This window comes from Panthera uncia (genome assembly GCF_023721935.1).
Source record: "Panthera uncia isolate 11264 chromosome B3 unlocalized genomic scaffold, Puncia_PCG_1.0 HiC_scaffold_1, whole genome shotgun sequence".
NCBI classification, from domain to species: domain Eukaryota; kingdom Metazoa; phylum Chordata; class Mammalia; order Carnivora; family Felidae; genus Panthera; species Panthera uncia.
The window spans coordinates 36916286-36930133 of NW_026057582.1; the positions used below are offsets into that span (position 1 = coordinate 36916286).

The 13848-nt window shown below is 39.6% G+C and overlaps 1 protein-coding gene across 1 annotated transcript in view; it reads left to right on the forward strand.

Moving 5' to 3' along the window:
* Positions 1–10449: 10449 nt before the first annotated feature.
* Positions 10450–13848, forward strand: part of LOC125909445 (potassium voltage-gated channel subfamily H member 5) — a 191778-nt gene continuing 188379 nt past the window's right edge. The window contains exon 1 of the mRNA XM_049612654.1: positions 10450–10542. The gene's annotated coding sequence lies outside the window, so the exon portion shown is untranslated. The remainder of the gene's footprint in view (positions 10543–13848) is intronic.

The window sequence follows — 13848 nt, forward strand, 5'->3', positions numbered from 1 at the left end:
TTACATTTTTTTTAAAGTTTATTTATTTTGAGAGAGAGAAAAAAAGCATGAGTGGGGCAGGGGCAGAGAGAGAGTCAGAGAGAATCACAAGCAGGCTCTGCACTGATAGTACAGAGCCCAATTCAGGACTTGAACTCATGACCTGAGAGATCAAGAGTCGGCCACTTAACTGACTGAGCCACCCAGGCACCCCTATATTTTGTGAATGATGGGAAAGATGTTAAGAGTCCAGGAGTATCAAGAGGCCTATGAAAAGTCAATGTCTTAGGTCAAAGTAAGGCAGTTTTCACATTTTCAGAGGTGAGAATATTTGATAGCTATCGGAGCACCAATGTTGGCAGTTTAGCTTCCGTCTCTGTGCTCCTCTGTGCAGGTACAGAAACAAGAAGGCACAGGTTCCACTCGCTGTTTAAAGAGGTAGACTGAGAATTCCAGGTGCTGTCTTCTTCAGAGGCTTGTAGGAAGAAATATGTTCCTTCATACAAAAAGATCCTGATGATTTCTTAAACTGTTGTCTATATACCCAACTTGGTAAGATGTATCGGTGCTTTATAAATTCAGAAGACATTTTGTCAGATGTGGTATTTATTACTATACTACTTTTTGTATTATATAATGCATTTTGCCTTACACTTGAGCGTAGTTAGATTAAAAAAATTTATTTTGAAGCAATTATTGATTCACTGGAAGTTGCAAAAATAGTACAGAGAGGGCCTTTGTGCCTTTTACCTAGTTTCCTCCAATAATGACATCCTGTGTAATCCAGCACAAGATCAACATTAGCACTGATACAACATGCGTGTATAGTTCTGTTTTTTTTTAATCACATGTGTAGCTTCCTGTAACTACCACTGAAATCAAGATACAGAATTGTCCCATCACCACAAAAACCTTTCTCATGTTACCCCTTTATAATCATACCCACCCCTTCTCCTAAAGCATCCCTAAACCCTGGCAACTACTGATTTGCTCTTCACCTATATAATATTGTGATTTTGAGAATGTTATGTAAGTGGAATCATGAAAAATGTGACCTTTTGAAATTGGCTTTTTTCAGTCATCATAACCCCTTGAAATCCAACAATACTTTATTCGGTTCACTTGGGCCCATCCTTTCTCTACTTCATGTGTGGCCAATTATATTGCTGTTTCTAAATGTCTTTCTCCTTCTTTTCTTTCTCTTTAGTTCTTGTCTTGATTTCAAGATGAACACCTAGTCTCAAACTTTGTCCTTTTCTTTTCTGAGTTTCTGCTATTTCCTTTTAACACCTGAGCAGTAGTTTTCTGTTCATAAACTAGCTTCTGACATTTTTTTTGTCTGTTGACTTTAGCTTTTTGTTTGTTTGTTTGTTTTTGGTTTTGTTTTTGTTCTTTTTTTATGCCTCAAAGTCCAGTTTCTATTGCCAAGATCATCCCAGGGAGATGCCTTTTAATTTCCTTCTTAGTCCTTGGGTCCTTAGTAATTTAATGATATGTTTCCTTTGAAACAACCCAAGAAGTTGATAGAAAACTGTCAAGACCCATGAAGTATAACAGTAACTTCTCACAATTCCAAAATTTATTAGACACACAAGCTCAAAATATCAACCAAATGTACCTACTGAAGCTATCTGTAGTCTTAGTATCACTTTTTCCCCCTACAATAACACCAAGGAAAACAAAACAAACTACTACTGTTCCCAATATGTGTTATCAGCCATAGATACAGCCACGGATTTAGCGTCCATCCCATTCTCTCTCTCTCTCTCTCTCTCTCTCTCTCTCTCTCTCTCTGTGTGTGTGTGTGTGTGTGTGTGTGTGTGTATGTGTGTGTATGGGGAAGGAGAGTAGGAGAGTAAGAGAAGAGGGAGATAGAAAACAGAAAGGTTCATGCTTTTAGTTGTGTTAAGATTCTAGTCAGTCCATGCTGGCTGTTTGAGAAGCACCACTTACAACCTTTTAACACAGTAACTAAGGAAAGTATTTTATCAAAACGTTGATGGAGATACCAGCTGCCTATATTCTGTTGTGAAAAATGCCTATATTCTGTGGAAGAAGTAATCACTACTTGTAAATCATAGCTTCTTTTTCTGGAGAAAGTCATCTGAAATTTCCATGCCTTCTAGCAAAATTGAGAAATTTTAATGGCAACAGTTCCAGTGCCTAGGTCCTTTCTGAGCCCTCTTCTTTCTTTAATGGGCTTTCCTCTCTGACCTGTAGGTCCTTCCCCCCTGATGCTGAATTGCATGCGGACTCCATCCAGGAACACAGTCCCAAGGTTCTCCTTGTTGCTATCAGACAAATCTTCAGACAAAATTTATGACTGTGGCCTCCCTTCAATTCCAGTCACTCTGTGTTCCCTTTTTATCCCTTCTGCATCAGCCGGATCCCAGGGTATTTCTTCTTCCTGCTACCCGGAGATTTACTAGACTTAAATCCTTTGTTCCATCATTTGCCCAAGATGGAGAATCACCTTGTTCAGAATATAGAACTGGAAAAGTTTTTTTGGATCTTCTCAACATATATCTACCACCATGCATTCTTTATCTCAATTTTGTCTCTTCTCAGCTTTGGCATGCTCTATGCCTTGGGTAGAACTCCATGGCTCTGGTAGCAGCCATTACACTACCGCAGGGTAGTTAACTCTCTCTCATTCCTCTGCATTTGTCCATTCATGAATGAACCTGACAGCTCTGCTGACATTCATCAAATTCACTGCCAGAGGACATTTGCGAAAAGATATTTTTGTGTTGAGTTCTACAGCAGTTGTGGAAAATAGCATACTTTAAAAAAATGTTATATTTATTTATTTTTGAGAGAGAGAGAGAGAGTGAGCAAGGGAGGGACAGAGACAGGGAGGAGACAGGAGACCGAAAATTGCAAGCAAGCCCTGCACTGTCAGTGCAGAACTTGATGCAGGGCTTAAACTCACAAACACCGAGATCATGACCTGAGCCGAAATTAAGACTCGGAAGTTCAACTGCATACTGCATACCCTGCATACTTTTTTTTTTTAAAGATCAAGATGTGGGTAATGTCTTTGCTTATTTGCAGAGTAAATATGTCATGATGCCTTCATGAAATGTTCTCTAATCCATTTCATTTGTATAATCTTATTGAGCCCCTAATTATTTTCTTTTTTACAAAGATTAGCAGACTGACTAATTTTGCTTCTATTCAGAAAGCACCTTAGTGCACTGATGATTTGTTTTGGTGACTATAAAACAAAGCAATATGAGAATGGAATGTTTCTGATATGATTATCCTTTTGTCTTAATGTATTTTTATGAATCCACTTTTAAAGATTTATCAGAGAAGCAATTGCTTACTTAGTTTCTTCTTCATTACTAAATGATCATATAAATTATATTTTTCTTTAATCCAACCATTATAAAAATATATACACTTACATCTTTCACTATAATTTTTTTTAAAAAAGAAACATATAAAATAAAATATAAGTTATAAATAACTTTATGCCAAATAATCTATGTCCAACCATAAATTTTCTCTTTCTCTTTTTCTCTCTCACTTTTTCTCTATTTTTTGTTCATATGCTTGCTTTATTTTGTTTAAAATTTTCTTTTTTAATTTTGTTTTAATGTTTACTTATTTTTGACAGAGACAGAGCATGAGCCGGGGAGGGGCAGAGAGAGAGGGAGACGCAGAATCCGAAGCAGGCTCCAGTCTCTGAGCTGTCAGCACAGAGCCTGACGCGGAGCTGGAACTCACAAACCGCAAGATCATGACCTGAGCCGAAGTAGAACGCTCAACTGACTGAGCCACCCAGGCTCCCCTATTTTGTTTTAATACACTGTTAAATACATTAGTAAACATGTACACAGCATATTTCAAAGGACTATAAGATTTGACTTTGCAGGGGTGCGCCTGGGTGGCTCAGTCGGTTAAGCATCCGACTCTTGATTTTTGGCTCAGGTCATGATCTCAAGGTCATTGAATGGAGCCCTGTTGGGCTCCATGCTGGAAGTGGAGCCTGCTTAAGGTTATTTCTCTCTCTTTCTCTCTCCCTCTGCCCCTCCCCTGCTTGCACTCTCTTTCTCTCTCTCTCTCTCTCAAAAATAAGTAAGTAAATAAATAAATAAAAATGAAAATAAATTAAAATAAGATTAGACTTGGGGTACTTATTGTATTTAAAAGCACTTTTTTCCCTATTTTTGCCTGCTTCGTTGCTAGATGGAAGCAGCCTGACTCATGTGGTATATGGCAATCAGAATCTGTCCTGGTGGGATGTCATGCAAATTAAATCTTTAAAAGTAAAACAAAGAAAGACTAAAAACTATAAATATGAAAACTGCTGAGATTAATTGGTAGGCAGGTAGTCGTAAAAACGCTAATCTGCAATTTTCAAACAGGGTGTAATAGATGATAGCCCAAACAGTCTAAGAACTCTTGTGTAATTGACTGATACGGTTTACAATGCAGCAGGCAAATGGTTTAGCATATTTAGAAGTACAGCAGGACCATCTGCTAGTGAGATGTGCATGAAGAGAAATTCGAATCTTCATGTGGGTGGTTAAGCCACCAAGGGAGCCCTTGGTTACACACTGGTCACTCAACATCACGCAGAGGAGGCTGATGCCATGCACCATATTCTCCAGTTGATGATCTAATTTAGCATTCTCTGTGGAGTTCAGATAAAAGCCAAGCTGAGATTATAGGCATTGCTTTTATCTCTCCCCATAGGAAAAGGGAATAAATAGAAAATGGTGAGACCCAGAGATTGGGAGAATATAGAATAAGTTGAGGGTGAAGGCCTGTGTGACCTTAGAGAGTCTTTGAATCTCTCTGGTTTTAGTTTTTCAGTTGTGTAATGCAGGAGTTGAAATAAATGACTTTTAATATTCCTGTCTGTGCTAACAAATATTTCAGATTCTGTTAGTGCAGTTATGCCACTGTTCTTAGAGTTGGGTTGGCTGTTGGTAATGAGGTTAATAATGAAATGGAAGACGTTCCACTTACCGGTTTTAGGGTTTTTCATGTATATTACATATCTTGCCAATTTTATTGAGAGTAAGGTGCATCTTTTATGGAATATATTCAGTAATGAGGGGACACTGTCAGGAAATCTTGTAGAGAAAAGAAAATATTGGTTTTGGAAAGAAGAGTGTTTTTTGAATAGAAATTAGGCAGCTAGATAGACTGAAAGACATTTGCTTCAGGACATAAGAGTAGGTCCCAAGGAGAAGCGTGTACACCAGACCAGTGGGAACTCTGAAGGATATTTGGCCTACACGGATGTCCAGGCAGGTTTCAAAGTGGACTGGAATTTAAATAAAAACTTGGAAGAAAAAAAGCATAAGAGACTGTTAAAAACTGAGAACAAACTGAGGGTTGATGGGGGGTGGGAGGGAGGAGAGGGTGGGTGATGGGTATTGAGGAGGGCACCTTTTGGGATGAGCACTGGGTGTTGTATGGAAACCAATTTGACAATAAATTTCATATATCAAAAAAAAACTTGGAAGAAAAAAAGTAGAATGAAATAAAATAAATATTAAAGAAATGCTGCTTTAAAAAAATAAAAGTGAACTGTTGCCCTTTTCCAATATTAAAAAACTATTCTTCAGATCTTAACATGAGATTTTAGGTGACTGAGATACAATCCTAAGTTACATGTTGAATTTTTTCTTGCCCTTGCTGTTGTGGTGTAGGTAGGAAGTGGAGTGTGAACATGCTGATTTTAATTTCTGGTTTTAGATTCAGCCAGATGGAGAGACTTTTAAGCTTAATGTTTATTTTGGAAACTGGGTCAATTCTTTGTGTTTGCTTTACTTCTGCTTGTAAAAAAGATTTTCTTTCTTTCTTTTTTTTTAAATCTCTTTTCTTTAATAAGCTGAGTATCCTATGAGGAAAAACATTTTGTGGAACACAAAGTTCAGGGTTATAAGTACCTTTATTCATGGTTTAGTAGTTGCAGATGTATAGCCTGGTAGTTAGGAAAAGGCTATGTGGTGTGTACTTTATTCCATTTCTTAATCACAATAGAACTTGTATCTTTTTTTTTTTTTTTTTTTAAATTTTTTTTTTCAACGTTTTTTATTTATTTTTGGGACAGAGAGAGACAGAGCATGAACGGGGGAGGGGCAGAGAGAGAGGGAGACACAGAATCGGAAACAGGCTCCAGGCTCCGAGCCATCAGCCCAGAGCCTGACGCGGGGCTCGAACTCACGGACCGCGAGATCGTGACCTGGCTGAAGTCGGACGCTTAACCGACTGCGCCACCCAGGCGCCCTAGAACTTGTATCTTTTGCAGGAATGTTCTTTTATACTCATGTTTCTTTTTATGCCTAGTCACATTTTCACAAAGCCTCTCAGATTCTATAAAGATTGAGTTTTCCCAGAAAACAGGAAATTTTCTCAGTGGCTCAGTAATTAGTCTGGTCTCTTTGAAAGAGCTGGTCTCTGGAACTACCTTGTGTCTCAGTATCACTCAAAATTATTTAATTCATTCATCATTGTCCCGGACAGTTATTAAGCAGACAACCTGGATACTTTGTGGCTCTCAGTAAGTTAGTAGTATGGTGAATGTCAGACAAGAGAATCACTGAATCATCTTTCTTTCTCTCCCATTCCCTCCATCTCTATCCCCGTCCCCATGTCCATGTCCATGTCCATCCGCCTTCTCTCTCCGTCTCCATCCTCATTTCTATTCCCATCTCTATCCCCATCCCAATCCCCATCCCAGTCTCCAGCCCCATCTCCATCATCATGCCCATCCCTGTTTCCATGTCCATATCCATCTGCATGTCCATCCCCCTTTCATCCCATTCCTATCCTCATCTCTATCCCCTTCTCCAACCTCATCCCCATCCCATATCCATCCCTTCCCCATCCCCATCTCTGTTCCCATTTCCACATGCAACTATTTCCCCATCCCCATCCGCATCCCCATCTCCATCCCCATCCCCATCCCCATCCCCATCTCCATCCCATCCCCATCCCCATCTCCATCCCATCCCCATCTCCATCCCATCCCTATCTCCATCCCCATCTCTGTCCCCATTTTCACATGCAACTATTTCCCCATTCCCATCCCCATCTGCATCCCCATCCCCATCTCCATCTCTGTGCCTATTTCCATGTGCAACTCTTTCCCCATCTTCATTACTTCTCCATCGTCATCTCCTTCTTATTTGTCTTTATACGGTGAGCTAAAAGCTAAGACTTTGAACAGATGAACAAAGAAGTTGGGCTGAACTACAGAGCAGGTAAGAACAGGGTCTGTGTTTGTCCTATTTGTCATTACATATTTAGCACAAAGTATTGTGCCTAGTTGAAAGTTATGCTCATTAAACATGTTGAATGAATGAAAAAAGTTTACCTAACTTATCCTGAGGAATGCAGGAAGATTTCTGGGAGGAAGTGACTCATGAGATTAGAATAGAAAAACATACTGGACTTCGGTACTTTTTGAAATAAAGAGAACATATGTGAAAAAAACAGGAATGAAATGGCTTGGCCCTTTTGTAGAACTCCATGTATTTCACTTGCATAGCTTGGCAAGGAGTTTATCATTTATCCTAAAGGTTGTGAGATAAAGAAGAATTTCATTCTTCTGTGTGGAGGATGAATTGGAGCAGAGAAAAGCTGCAGGTAGAGAAACCAGTTTGGAGGCTGTTGCAATGATTCAGGAAGTCATAAATTGAGGTGGTAGGGATATGGAAGGTGGCAGTTTCAGAACCAGCAAATTGTTTTTTCTGTAAAAGGACAGTTAACAACTATCTTAGGCTTCATGGTCAAGTCTCTGTTGCAACCACTCATGTCTGGTATTGTAGTGTTTTTTTTTTAATGTTTATTTATTTTGAGAGAGAGAGATAGAGGAGAGAGAGCATGGGCAGAGGAGGGGCAGAGAGAGAAAGAGAGAGAGAGAATCCCAAGCAGGCTCTGCACTATCAGTACAGAGCTTGATGCAGGGCTCAAACCCACGAAATGTGAGATCATGACCTGAGCCAAAACCAAGAGTTAGATGCTTAACTGACTGAGCCACCCAGGTGCCCCTCTGCTGTTGCAGTGTTAGAAGAGGCAAAGACATAAATAAATGGGCATGCCTATGTTCCAATAAAACTTTAAGCAGGTGGCAGGCCAGGTGCGGCATATTCATACTTTCCCACAGTCTAGGGAGACAACATGGTTTATGAAAAGACCATGGACTTTAGAGTCAGACAAACCTATGTTCAATTATTAAGAATTTACACCAGTTATCTAGACTTTCATCTGTAAAATGGAGATCACTACATTGCAGAGTTTTTTTGGAATACTCAAAAATAGATTGTATATAAAATTCCTGAAATGCTTTTTTAAGTTGTTATTGGTGAGTGGACAAATGTGTCAAATATGATAGAGAGAAGAATCCAAAAGGACTGGAAGGTTTCTGGCTAATTCAGCTGTGTGAATGACCACGTTCTTTTCTGAGATAGGAAAAAAGAAGCAACTATTCCTGGGGGAAGAGAATGGTTCTATTTTGAACATGTTTGAGTGTGAGGTGCCTGAGGTCATTTAGGTGGTAATGTACATTAGGTTAGACAGTTAAAAGTGTGATTTTGGGGTTCCAGAGATGTAAAACATGGTGAGATCTCTTTGTGAATCACAGGGTAGAGAAAGTAACCGATGTCAAGAGAGTGGCAGGGTAGATTCAGAATGAAGCTGGTGAAGGATGACACTTGAGGGAGGAGAGCCACAGAAGGATAAAGAAGAGAGCCCAGAAGGATAAAAAGAAAGCATGGCTCCAGAAGAAGTTTCTTGCAACTTCAAGAAGGAAGGGAGAACAACAAGAGAAATGGGACAGTGACTCAGGAGGTCTGGTTAGCATTATGAGGTCATTGGTGACCTTCTAATGAGTAGCTTCATTGGATAGTTGAGGGGAGAGAATCACATGGGGGAATTTGCCTTTTTGGGATCTAAACCTTTTTTTTTTTCTAATATGAAAGAAAATATGAAGAAAAATTTAACTTAGTGCAGACAGATAACGCTTACACAATATTTTTCACTGCCAATGTTGCCTTTTTTTTTTCTAAATCACCATTCAAGTTCAATAAAATATATATACATTAGACTATTAGGTAGGGCACATACACTTGGAGTTTTCTTTCCATGTTACAAGATAGAAAAGGAAATTGACTTGCAAAGACGTTTTTATGAAATCCCACATTCTAAGAACAGGGATTTCAGCCAGGGAAGAATTTTACTTATGAAATTATATGGTAACCTTCTAATAAATTTGTGTTGATTCCTATGAACGTGTCTATTGCCCAAGGTGGGTGGTTGCCTGGTGGGTGAAATTGTGCTCTGCTAGAGAGAAAGCACTGGGGACTTACAGGATCCTTATGTATGTGGCATTAAGGGTCAACTGGTTTATACTTTTAATTTTGCTGGAAACAAAATACTTACAAAATTTTTCAAAGGTTGAAAGACTAACAAGTCCACATATGAATATATTTAGAATTTGCTAAAATAAATGTTATACCCAGAAGGCTTTATGTATGGATTTAAGAATTGCTTTGGTATGCTCAGACAGGGGATTTTCTTTGGAGCAATTTCTAAGCCAGTTCCTAAGTGACTGCTTCTTACGTCTTTACATAATATTTACATAAATTGCAATGACTGCATCAGGCCTCCCTGGGAGTAGAGGTGCCAGGTACATGGTTGTAGTTTTGGGCTTTGTGTGTGTAGATAGGAAGATTTTTATGGGATGAGAGTTATGTTCTGGTTGACTGTCAGGAAATACTGGAGGCTTTAAAAGATTCTCTCTGAAGCTAGTTCTGAGCTAGCCCTTTAGACACTCTCTTCTTTAAAGCTGAATTTATGTTTAACAACCCCCCAAAAGTCTTAATCTGTGAAAATCTAATTTGGGAGCCTTACTGATTTAAAATGAATGTAAGGGAAGGACACTTAAACTCCTACCTCTAGTTAAGACTTGGCAAAAGAGATGGGTGTTGATTTTTCTTTTTTAAAAATTTTTTTTTACATTTATTTATTTTTTGAGAGACATAGAGAGACAGAGCACAAGTTGGGGAGGGGCAGAGAGAAAAGGAGACACAGAATTCGCAGCAGACTCCAGGCTGTCAGCACAGAGCCCAACGCGGGGCTTGAACTCACAAACCATGAAATCGTGACTTCAGCCGAAGTCAGATGCTTAACTAGCCGAAGTCAGATGCTTAACTGACTGAGTCACCCAGGCACTCCAGGCGACTCTTCTAATGAGACTTTGGGATAGGTGGTGTTGAGCTCAGGAGCTTTTCTTATGCTAAGCTGCCTATGACTTTGCCTTTTCAGTTTTCTTAGAAAAGGCCTCAAAAGAACCCCATAGTAGGTGTATTTTCTAACTCTCTTCTCTTAGGGGAGCTAGCCAGAGAGCACTCTTCCTTCCCCCCATCCCCCCCCTCCCCAATCCCAGACACACACCAGAATTCTAGATTCCATCATCCCTTGTCCTGTCACTGCACTGTGTCCTAAAAAATTCCAATCTGGATCTACCTACCTGCCTCTTTTGCTCCTGTTTCGGGATTGCTGAGAACTGGCTGGAGTAAACCACAGCTATGTGAACAGGTGCCACTACAATACATTGTTCATAATCTTACAAATCTTTGCTTATTTTAGGTCATCTCCCTCTCACATTTTGCTGAGTAGCTATTCTTGTGCAATTCTAATGTTTTCTTCTCGGCTCTCCTGAATCTCTGACTGCCCTTTCCTATTTCAGCAGATGGCCTTTCTTTTATTTCTCTGAAAAGGAAAGGGTGGCTGTAGCAGACATGCATCCCTGTACCTTCTTGACCCTCTTACAAAGACTGGCTGGAAGAGGAAAGCAGGTTGGGAGTGAGGGGGCAGCCAAACCACACAGGACCTGATAGGTCAAATTAGTGACTTTTTTTCCAAGTCAGATGGGAAGGCTTTTGAGGGTTTGGGGCTAAAGAGTGGCATGATTTGTCTTATGTTTTATAAAGATCAATCTGATGGCTGTGTGGAAAACAGACTGCAAGAGATAAAGGATGGAAGAGGGCAGATAGGGTAATAGTCAAGGTGCAAGATGATGGCAGTGGTAGTTAGAATCGGTTAGACTCTGGACAAATGTTAAGACCCACAACATATGAGAGAAAGCAAGAGTCTGGATTTAATTTAGGCTTTTGGTGCAAGCAACTGCTAAATTGGGAATGGTCCTTTGTGATGTTGAGTGAGCAGTTAATGTATATGAGTCTAGAATTGTGTGGATGGTCCAGGGTATGGTCATGTTATCTGTTTCATCCTTTAATGTTTATTTCCTCCAATTATTTGCTCTTGTTTCTGCTGTGTTTTCCATCTCTCTAGCTCTCTACTGGCTCTTTCTCATCAGCCAGTAAACGTGCTCATTGTTTCTTCAATCCAAAAAAATACACATATGTGAATAGAAGAACACTCGAGTTCACACTCTCTTTGCCTGTGATCTAACTACCAGTTCTTTTTTTTTTTTTTTAAAGCAAGCTTCCAGAAGTATGAGTCTTTACTTTCTTATCTTATTTTACTACCTAAAAAGTGGACTTCTTTCCCCTACCACCACTTGAAATACATTTGCTAAATTTCATAGACACTTTTTCATCCATGCAGAAACATCTCTGGCTTCTTGATGTTTATCTCTCCCTGGTTTCTCTCCCATTTCTCTGGCTATTTCTTCTATTTCTTTTGCTGGATCATTATACTCTGTCTCTTAAATATTGGAAAGTGTGATTTTGGGAACAGATTTTTGAAAGATCGAGGGCAGCTCTTGATCTGAGGCTGAGTACTGTCCCCCACCAAGGAGTGATTTAAGGGAGCTAGACAACTTCTAGATATCTCCCTGATCATTTTGTCTGATGGTCCCTATTTTGTGTGTCTTTCCCTCCAAAAGTCCCCTGTACAACTGCCACTTTGTTCTCTGAAAGATGTAAGTCTCTTGTCAGCACACCAGCGTGGACTGAGCTTCAAACTAGCTCACTGTCACAGTGAAGAAGAAAGAGAGGCTGAGATTTCAGAGCAGAGTAGAGAAAACATTTGGAGCGTGGGGAGCTGCTTGGTAGGCCGGGGTGGGAAGGGGCTAAGGTGATGATGCCATGAGGGAAGAGACTCTTCAAGATAAACTCTTATTCTTCCTAGCTCTGTGGTGGGAAAAGTAATCAGAGATTAATAAGATATGCCCCTTTTCTCCGATTTCTTGCCATGAGAAGTTTCCTCCCTAATCTGTCTAAAGTGTCTCTGTCCTCCGTATCATTATCTTTCTATTATGGGCTATAATTATGTTCTTTAATTCTTTCTTTACATATTTGCTGCTTGTCTTCCCAGCTCAAGTGGGAGCCATGAAGGCAGGGGACTTGTCTGTCTGGTTCACCTCTATATATCTGGTATAATGAGAGCATAGTAGGTGCTCAGTAAATTCTTTTTGAACAAGTGACTGGGTTTTGATACTCCATATTCAAAAGGTTGTGTATTCAGAGCAAAGCAAAACTATACCAGCTCTCCAGATCTAAGTATTTTAATGGGGAGTTTAAATTTTTATACAGTAGAACTTAGATACATGAATATGTGGCTGACTTCATTTTTCTATACAGAGCTCAATTAGTTTGTGACCTACCACCTCACTCTTTTCCATATTTCAAAAGGTATCTTTCTTTTTTTTTTTTTTAATATTTTTTAAAGTTTATTAATTTATTTTGAGAGACAGAGCAGGCTCTGCACCAGCAGCGCTGAGCTTGATGCCGGGCTGGAACTCACGAACCATGAAATTATGATCTGAGCCAAAACCAAGAGTCAGACACTTAACCAACTGAGCCACCCAGGTGCCCTTCAGAAGGTGTCTTTCATGCTGTATCTGTCCTATGGTTGCACTCCTTACTCTTTGCCATGTACCAGAGAGTTCTGGATGGGAAGCAGGATACACTTCTCTGTTGCTCTTGGATTTCCCCTTACCCTATTTCAAGTTTCTTTTTTCATCTATATTTCTTGCTATTCTGCCCACTTATGTTTCATTGCCTTTCCCCCTGCCTCCAATATTTTCTGGGAAAAGAGCTAAGATTTTAACAGTAAAAATAAAACACAACAAGAACAACAATAACAAAAAAGCCATTTGCTGTCTCAAGGGCCTGGCACTTGCAAAGAAAATCTATGCTTTCAAGATTATTGTTTTGGCTAAGGGCTTAAAAAAAGGTCTAATTTGAAACTCAAAGCTACGCTGCTTTCTTTGTTCCTAGCTATGTGCATACTCCCCTTGACAAGTGACTGACACTGTTTCAGTGGGAGGGCAGCAGAGCGGCCATTAGGAAGAACCAGGGGTTAAAGGCACTGAAAATACTTCTGTGTGTGTTCCTCACCCACAATCACGGGTAGGTCCTGGAATAAAGGGATTCACTGCAACCTCCCAATCCCTTTTTGTTCATTGGGTATAGAAGAGAACCAAATGGGATTCAAATGGTTTGGAAGTAACTGTACCACATGTAGAATTTAATGATAAAGTTTGGATATTCTATTCTTAGAGGCCAGACAAGGTTAGAACTACTTCAGCCTAAATCAGAAGTATAAATATCCATGTCACTGCTGTTATTACTGTTTACTAAAGAAACAAAATCATATACCTGTATTTTGGAGAAATTTGCATCTTGAAACAAGTGTGTTCAAGTAAGTCCATTTACCCAAAGGGAACTTTCATTGGCTGCTGATGTTTGGTGAAAGACTTTCTATAGCTATGTGACTTTAACTGCTAATTTAGTCATTGGAGAGATTCCCAGAGATAGGAAGGTGATTTGGTTAGAAAAGAATGGGGTTTGGTTAATATGACAACCCCAGCGATGACAGAGCTGAAATAAACAGGAAAGGACCCAGGACCCACAAAGACAAGGAAGGAAATCAAGA